Source organism: Felis catus, chromosome D2 (genome assembly GCF_018350175.1).
Source record: "Felis catus isolate Fca126 chromosome D2, F.catus_Fca126_mat1.0, whole genome shotgun sequence".
NCBI classification, from domain to species: domain Eukaryota; kingdom Metazoa; phylum Chordata; class Mammalia; order Carnivora; family Felidae; genus Felis; species Felis catus.
In genome coordinates this window covers 44817883-44826154 of record NC_058378.1, presented here as the reverse complement: position 1 = coordinate 44826154, position 8272 = coordinate 44817883, and the positions used below count along the sequence as shown (strand labels likewise).

General features: G+C 41.2%; 1 pseudogene; it reads right to left on the bottom strand.

Moving 5' to 3' along the window:
* Positions 1-567: 567 nt before the first annotated feature.
* On the bottom strand, positions 568-1320 carry LOC101088785 (annotated as a pseudogene).
* Between the last annotated feature and the right edge of the window lie 6952 nt (positions 1321-8272).

The window sequence follows — 8272 nt, the reverse complement described above, 5'->3', positions numbered from 1 at the left end:
TGGATAAAGAAGATGTGGTATATATATACAATGGAGTATTACTCAGCAATCAAAAAGAATGAAATCTTGCCATTTGCAACTACGTGGATGGAACTGGAGGGTATTATGCTAAGTGAAATTAGTCAGTCAGAGAAAGACAAAAATCATATGACTTAACTCACATGAGGACTTTAAGAGACAAAACAGATGAACATAAGGGAAGGGAAACAAAAATAATATAAAAACAGGGAGGGAGACAAAACAGAAGAGATTCATAAATATGGAGAACAAACTGAGGCTTGCTGGAGGGGTTGTGGGAGGGGGGATGGGCTAAATGGGTAAGGGGCATTAAGGAATCTACTCCTGAAATCATTGTTTCCCTGTACGCTAACTAATTTGCATGTAAATTGTAAAAAATAAAAAAATAAAATAAAAAAACTACCTGTCACACCTTACTAAAATGATCTACCTTTAAAAATTGTAAATAAAAATGTAACCCTACTCATAATATAATTTCTTTATACATTTTTTTGTAACTAGATTGAAATTTTAGCTCTAGAATTTTCTAGAGCTTCAAAAGTCTTCAAATCACTTTTTATTTAACAAAAGTTCTTCCAGTAGGAAAGAAGACCTGACGCAGGGATAAAGAGGAATTCCTCTGACTCCTGGGCCAGTTATCTTGAAAATTCCGCCAGCTTCAGGTTGCTGCAGAAGACCCATGCATGGGGTCCATTCCATCCTGGGCACAGGTCATAAACATTTCAGAGAAGTCCTGCCCTCAGAAGGAGCATGAAGTTGTTTCATCAACAGGTTCCTTCACAGTTTGGAGTCTTTTTCCTGTCTCAGGATCTAAGTGCATCACTCTTTCTCCATTGTGACAGGCCACCCAGAGCTTCCTCTCAGTATCAATACACATTCCACCTGGGAATTGTTCTTTTTCCAGCTTGTGAACACATCTGCAGTAGGAGATCTTTCCTATCTGCAGGTCATAGTCAAAGGCTTCCACGGAGTAGGACAAGCTGTCAATGTAATAGATTTTTTGGCCCAGGGACCATCCAAACTACTGGTCACAGTACTTTTCCAGGCAGTGGTCAGGAAAGAGGGAGTACAGGGACCCCTGGTGCGACTCCAGAACTGTGGGGGCCATTTCCTCAGCCATGGTGCCAGCAAAGTATCTCTCAGCAGATCAGTTTTCTTGTCTTTATCTACTGTGGCCAGGACAACTGCTGACTGATCTTTCCAGTTCATAGCACAGAACTTTGTTCCAATGGTGGTGACATAGCCTCCTGATTGACAAAGGGCCACAGAGCTGACGGAGGCATCCATGGTCACATGCTGCACTTGCTGAGAGAATGCCACTGACAAGCCTTTTTTATAGGAATATGTATGAAGAGCAGAAAGCTGGATACCTCCTCCCACACTGGAGATTCACCACGCCTGCAATTCTCCAGCAAAATGCACTCAGTTCTAATGGAAGATATTGTCATTGTGGGGAGATCTTGATGCTAATGACCCTTGGAGAGCCAGCTCAGGACTAGATTATTATTTACCGTTCTCTGAAAGAGTTCTTGAAAATGAGTAGCTCTCAATATTGGTGTCTGTGTTAGTAATTTGACCAAGGTCACATATTTACCACATGGTAAAGTTGAAATTTGGTTTTTGGCAGCTTCCCTCCAGAGCTCTCTCTCTTAACACTGAGTCACAGCCAACCACCTCAGAACCTCAAACTAGTTTATATGACAGCCCTCGCATCTATCTTGATTTGGGTCACTTTGTTGGCTAATCAGGCAGACTTGAACACTCATGATGGAAAGTAGCCTACCAGCCTTGGATATTCAATGCCATGGGCATTGTTAGTGTGTGTGTGTGTGTGTGTGTGTGTGTGTGTGTGTGTGTGTGAATATGTTTTAAAGAAGGAAAAGAGAACACTTGTCAATCTGGAAAGTCAGTTAAGTACAGTTCAGTTAAGGTGTATCTGGCTGGTTCAGTCAGCAGAGCATGCAACTCTTGATCTCTGGATCATAGTTCAAGCCCCACATTGGGCATAGAGGTTACCTAAAAAAAAAAAAAAACAAAACAAAAACAGGAGCACAAGGTTGGCTCAGTCAGTGGAGCATATAACTCTTGATTTCAGGGTTTTAAGTTTGAGCCTCACAGTGGGTGTAGAGATTACTTAAAAACAAATTTTGGGGGGACGCCTGGGTGGCTCAGTCAGTTAAGCCTCTGACTTCGGCTCAGGCCACGATCTCGCAGTTTGTGAGTTCAAGCCCCACGTCAGGCTCTGTGCTGACAGCTCAGAGCCTGGAACCTGCTTCAGATTCTGTGTCTCCCTCTCTCTCTGCCCCTCCCCTGCTCACTCTCTCAATAATAAATACATGTTAAAAATTTTTTTTAAATACTTTTTTTTAAAAGTACAATTCAGTGTAAGAGAGTTGCTACTGTATTTGTGAGGAAATAATGCATTAGTTAGCTTTGGTGTGGTAACAAACATCCCCCCACACTAATCTCATTGACTTACAATAATACACATTTCTCGTTCGCAATACATGTTGGTATCTATGAATTAGTGGTGGTGGCTCTGCTTCATGTTTCTTCTCATTCTGAGACCAACCTGAAGGATCGGTCCCTGTTTAGGAAATGACATTTTTATGGCCAAGGGAAACAAGCAAGAGACGAGACTGAACTATCTAATGGTTCTTAAAGTTTCTGCTTGACTGTGGTATATATTACTCCTGCTCACATTTCAAAGCAAGTCATATTGACAACGGAGTAGGAAAGTACACTCTACCTTTGGGAAGGCACTGCAGATTACACATATAATCCTCTTATAGGGAAGGGAGCAGGTGGTTGGAATTGATAATCCAACTGCCTGCATATCTTAATATGTTAACTGTTGCAGCAGCAGAGTATAGGAATATTACTGTTATTTTCCCATTCTCATATCATCTATTTTTGCACTATTTGTATAATTTTTATAATTCAACATCTGTTTTACTAGGGTAAATTATAGTATCCATCACTTGGCCTTTAATATGTTGGAGATATTTTCTGACTATGAAAATCATACCGTTTATCTTGCATCAATCAATCTTTTCACTTGATTTCTTTTTTTTTCTTTTTTTTCATGTTTATTTGTTTTTGAGAGAGAGAGAGAGAGAGAGAGAGAAAGAGAGAGAGAGCAAGCACAAGCGGGGGAGGGGCAGAGAGAGGCAGATACACAGAATCCGAAGCAGGCTCCAGGCTCCAAGCTGTTAGCACAAAGCCCGATGCAGGGCTTGAACTCACAAACCTTGAGATCATGACCTGAACCAAAGTCAGACACTCAACTGACTGAGCCACCCAGGTACCCCACACTTGATTTCTTTTTGAAAGGAGCTCAGACTGCTTTGTCCCTACTTTCACTGCATTTGTGATTGAACCTTAAACACTTACAAGCATTAATGAAAATATATGTCTGAAAGAAGCTGACATATACTAGATATTCATAAAAACATCTTAAATCTGAATGGTGTATTATTTATGTAGATAAAAATTTCAATGCAACATAATAAGAGCAGCCAATTTTATTTCATAAGTCAACTTTTGTTACAAAAGTAATAAATGTTCATTTTAGGAAATTATAAAAATATAAAGATGCAAAAACCAGTGGGTAAAAATCACTAGCTATCTCACCATGCCAACATAACCAATATAACCATAACATAGCATTTTAGTGAATATATTTTCAGTGATATTTCTAATATATGTAAATATATAAAGAGGGATCATATTGTGATTGACTAGTTTCACTTCTCAATATGATGTGCCTAGTTGTCTAAGGCATTAGATATCATCCTACATTATTAATGGCTGCACAATATCCCATCCTATGGAAGCAGTTTAACTAGTTCTCTATTAATTATCAATAATTCTGTTATAGGGACAGACAGCCTGGCTGGCTCAATCAACTGATTGACTCACCTTTGTCTCAAGTCATGATCTCACAGTTTGTGAGTTCAAGCCCCACATTAGGCTCTCTGCTGTCAGCACAGAGCCTGCTTGGGATCCTCTGTCCCCCACTCCCTCCACCCCTCTTCTGCTCATTTTCTCTCTCACTTTTTCTCAACATAAAGAAATAAACTTTAAAAAATTCTATTATAAATTTCCTTATAACATTCACAATTAAACACATTCACAATTAAACATTCACAATTTCACAATTAAAATTAAAAAACATTCAAACATTCACAATTAAAATTTCCAAAGACCAGGGGTGTCTGGGTGGCTCAGTCAGCTAAGCGTCTGACTTCGGCTCAGGTCATGATCTCATGGTTCGTGAGTTCGAGTCCCGCGTCAGGCTCTGTGCTGACAGCTCAGAGCCTGGAGCCTGCTTTGGATTCTGTGTCTCCCTCTGTCTGTGTCCCTTCCTAGCTTGCTCTCTGTCTCTCTCTCTCTGTCTCTCTCAAAAAAATAAATAAAACATTTTAAAAAAAATTTCCAAAACCCAGCTTTCTAAGATCAGAAATCCTGGAGCAAATAGTTACATATAATTTTCAGTGCCTCAGTATTGAATTATAAGAAAAATACTCAAAATCATTGTACTTTGACAAACGAAAAGAGGAAAAAGGAGACAAACTAAAAAAACCGACTCTTAACTATAGAGAAGAAACTGATGGCTACCAGAGGGGAGGTCGGTGGGGCTATGGGTGAAGTAGGTGAAGGAGATTAAGAGGACACTTATTGTGACAAGCACTGAGTAATGTTCAGAATTGCTGAATCACTATATTGTACACCCGAAGCTAATATAACACTGTCTGTTAATTACACTGGAGTTAAAATAAAATTTTTAAAAATCATTGTATTTGGGTATCTAATATATGATTTCAGATCATCAGCCTTCTCGCTGCTATCAGCCTTCTCGCATTCCACAATCTTCTAGAGAGATACCAAGCCATTAAACAATTTTAAACCAAGTAAAGCACCCTCACTTTCAGAAATAGTGAGCTACATAATTCAGAACTACCCTCCTACTGAAGACAACTAAAATAATTCATATGAAATATAAAAAGCTTTTTCCTGTAACAGAAAAAAAAAAAAAAGCTAACAAGTAGCAAGGAATCACCTTGCCAATTATTGTCAAGAGACAATAGCTCAGAAAAGGTGAAACTCCAGAGAGGAGAGCTCAGTATTTGGGCCACTTTTGCAATGAGAAGAGGTGGCTAAAAAGCTGAGGGAGCTAAGGTCATGTAAGTTGGAATCTAGGGCTTTGCAAGGCAGGAGCAATTCTGGAAAACTACCCCATGCTTAGGACAGTAATCCTGAGTGGCTGCACCCTGGAAGGAAGAATAAACTGAAGGAAGGAAGGAAGAGTAAGCTTTCTCCCATATTTCAGCTCAGTTTCAAGTACTCTGGGTGATTCAGAAAAATCTCAGGCACTAAAAATGCTTAAGGTGCTTCTGGATTGCTAATGCCCCTACACATCTGCAAAAGTCCATGAAAATCCTTTCCGTAGGAAGATGATACTATCCTAGTCTGAAAATTACCCCACTAGGGGCTCCTGGGTGACTCAGTCGCTTAAGTATCCAACTCTTGATTTCAACTCGGGTCATAATTTCATAGTTGGTTGTGGGATCAAGCCTCAAGTTGTGCTCTGCCCTGACAGTACAGAGCCTGATTGGGATTCTCTTTCACTCTTTCTCTCTGCCCCTCCCCTACTCTCTCTCTTTCAAAATAAATAAATATACTTAAAAAAAAAAAAAGACTAGGGGTGCCTGGGTGGCTCAGTCAGTTAAGCGTCCAACTTCGGCTCAGGTCATGATCTCATGGTCTGTGAATTCGAGCCCCACATCGGGCTCTGGGCTGACAGCTCGGAGCCTGGAGCCTGCTTCGGATTCTGTGTCTTCCTCTCTCTGCTCCTCCCCTGCTCACACTCTTGTGTGGGTGTCTCTCTCTCAAAAAAAAGAAATAAACATTTTAAAAAAAATTTTTTAAAGACTTAAAAAAATTACCCCAATAAAATTTTCAATTACAATTTTCAGCACACAAACAAAGACAATTAGACACAGAAGGAGATAAAGTAAGAACAGGAACCAACGTAAACAATAGATGATAGAGTTTCCACAGACTGTCCAGACAGGGGAATTATTAGACATAAATGAGAAAAAAAGCTATCTTAGTATGATCATTAGGATAAAAATTGAATTAAAAAAAATTTTTAACATTTATTTATTATTGAGAGACAGAGGGACACAGAGCGTCAGCAGGGTAGGGGTAGAAAGAGGGGGAGACACAGAATCTGAAGCAGGTTCCAGGCTCTGAGCTATCAGCACAGAGCCTGACACAGGGCTCGAACCCACAAACTGTGAGATCATGACCTAAGCCGAAGTCAGTTGCCTAACCAACCGAGTCACCCAGGTGCCCCTAAAAATTGAATTTTTGATACAAAGTTGGAAACTAAAAAAAAAAACAGAAATTGGGGTGCCTGGCTGGCTCAGTCAGTAGAGCATACAACTCCTGATCTTGGAGTTCTAAATCTGAGCCCCATGTTGGCTGGAGAAATTACCTAAAAATAAAATCTAAAAAAAACCAACAACCAGAAATTGAAGACTCAGAAGGTGAAAAATTAATAGCACAAATTAAAAATTCAAGATATGGGTCTAAAAACAGATAAGGTGAAGAAAATAGCTTTGAAGAATCCATTCAGAATTAGAAAATTCACACGTGTTTAGACCTTTACTTTTCTTTTTAAAAATTTTTTTTAATGTTTATTTATTCATTTTTGAGAGAGAGGGATAGAGCACAAGTAGGGGGAGGGGCAGAGAGGGAGGGAGACACAGAATCGGAAGCAGGCTCCAAGCTCTGAGTTGTCAGCACAGAGCCCAACGCGGGGCTCCAGCCTCCAAACTGTGGGATCATGACCTGAGCTGAAGTTGGATGCTTAACTGACTGAGCCACCCAGGCACCACTAGACCTTTACTTTCTGTAGGTTATATTACAAATCATAGATTTGTTTAACATAATTCTTCAGCTGCTCGTGGCCCCTACTTCCCCCAAGATCTTGGCACCTTTCATCAGAGAGGACTTTCCTCCTTGCCTGCAGGGTTAGTATTCACCATATTTGTTAGAGTGTTTCTTATCAGTTCCTACCAGTCTGGAGAGCCAGTACCCAGACTCAGAAACTCATACACCAGGGTAACCCCATCCTCTCCTAGACCCAGCTGTGGTGGTCACCCCTTTACTCCTTTACTCCTCCATCTGAACCCAGACCTATGGTGTTTCTTTTTTTTTTTTTTTTTTTTTTTTTAATGTTTATGTATCATTTTGAGAGACAGAGACAGAGCATGAGCAGGGGAGGGGCAGAGAGAGGGAGACACAGAATCCAAAGCAGGCTCCAGGCTCCAAGCTGTCAACATAGAGCCCGACGCGGGGCTGGAACCCACGAATCATGAGATCATGACCTGAGGTGAAGTTAGATGCTTAACTGACTGAGCTACCCAGGTGCCCCCAGACCTACAGTGTTTCTGCTCCTGGCTTCACCTTATAATAGATACATCCTTCCTAAGAAAGGAATATATCCCTTCCCTTTGTCCCAGAGCTGCTCCTCTCTCTCTCAAAGCCAAAATCACTCCTTCTTCTCTGGAGTACAGCTCTCATCTATTTACCTGATCAGGGAAGCCTTACCCTGTAACTAAGAGTCTTGCCAATCAAACAAACAAACAAACAAACAAAGGCTTGCGGGTAAGGGAGGTTCAGGGAGGGAAAACGTATCAGGAGGCCTGGGCCCCCAAGAGGGTCAGAAAGGACTTGGAACAGTATAACCCAACCCCCTCCACTTGCTCATGAGGAAACTGAGGCCCAGAGATGATGTGACACATCCACGGCCACACAGTGAGAAAGTATCACAGCCAGGACCAGGATGAGGGACCTCTTCTGCCACCTACTGCTAAGACCCAAATCAAAGGCTGCCTGTTGCCCTGCATCTGGCAGATGTAGCACCTTTTGAGTTCCTGGCAGATGCTAGCGCAGTGAAGGTAAAACGGATCAGACACAGTCCTTGCCCCCAAGTGGTACACGTGACTGAGGAACAAAAGTACAAATTAAACCGGCACTACACTTACATGTACCTTACCAGGCTGGGTTCATTTATCCCTCACAACCCCATGGGGCATGTAGTATTATTATTCTTCCCGTTTTATAGATAAACCGAGGCCAGTGAAATTAAGTAACTCGCCTGTAGTCTCACAACGGATAATGTGCGAAGCCGGGATTTGAATCTAGGCTGCATAAGCTAGAGATCTGTGGCGGCATGCATGGG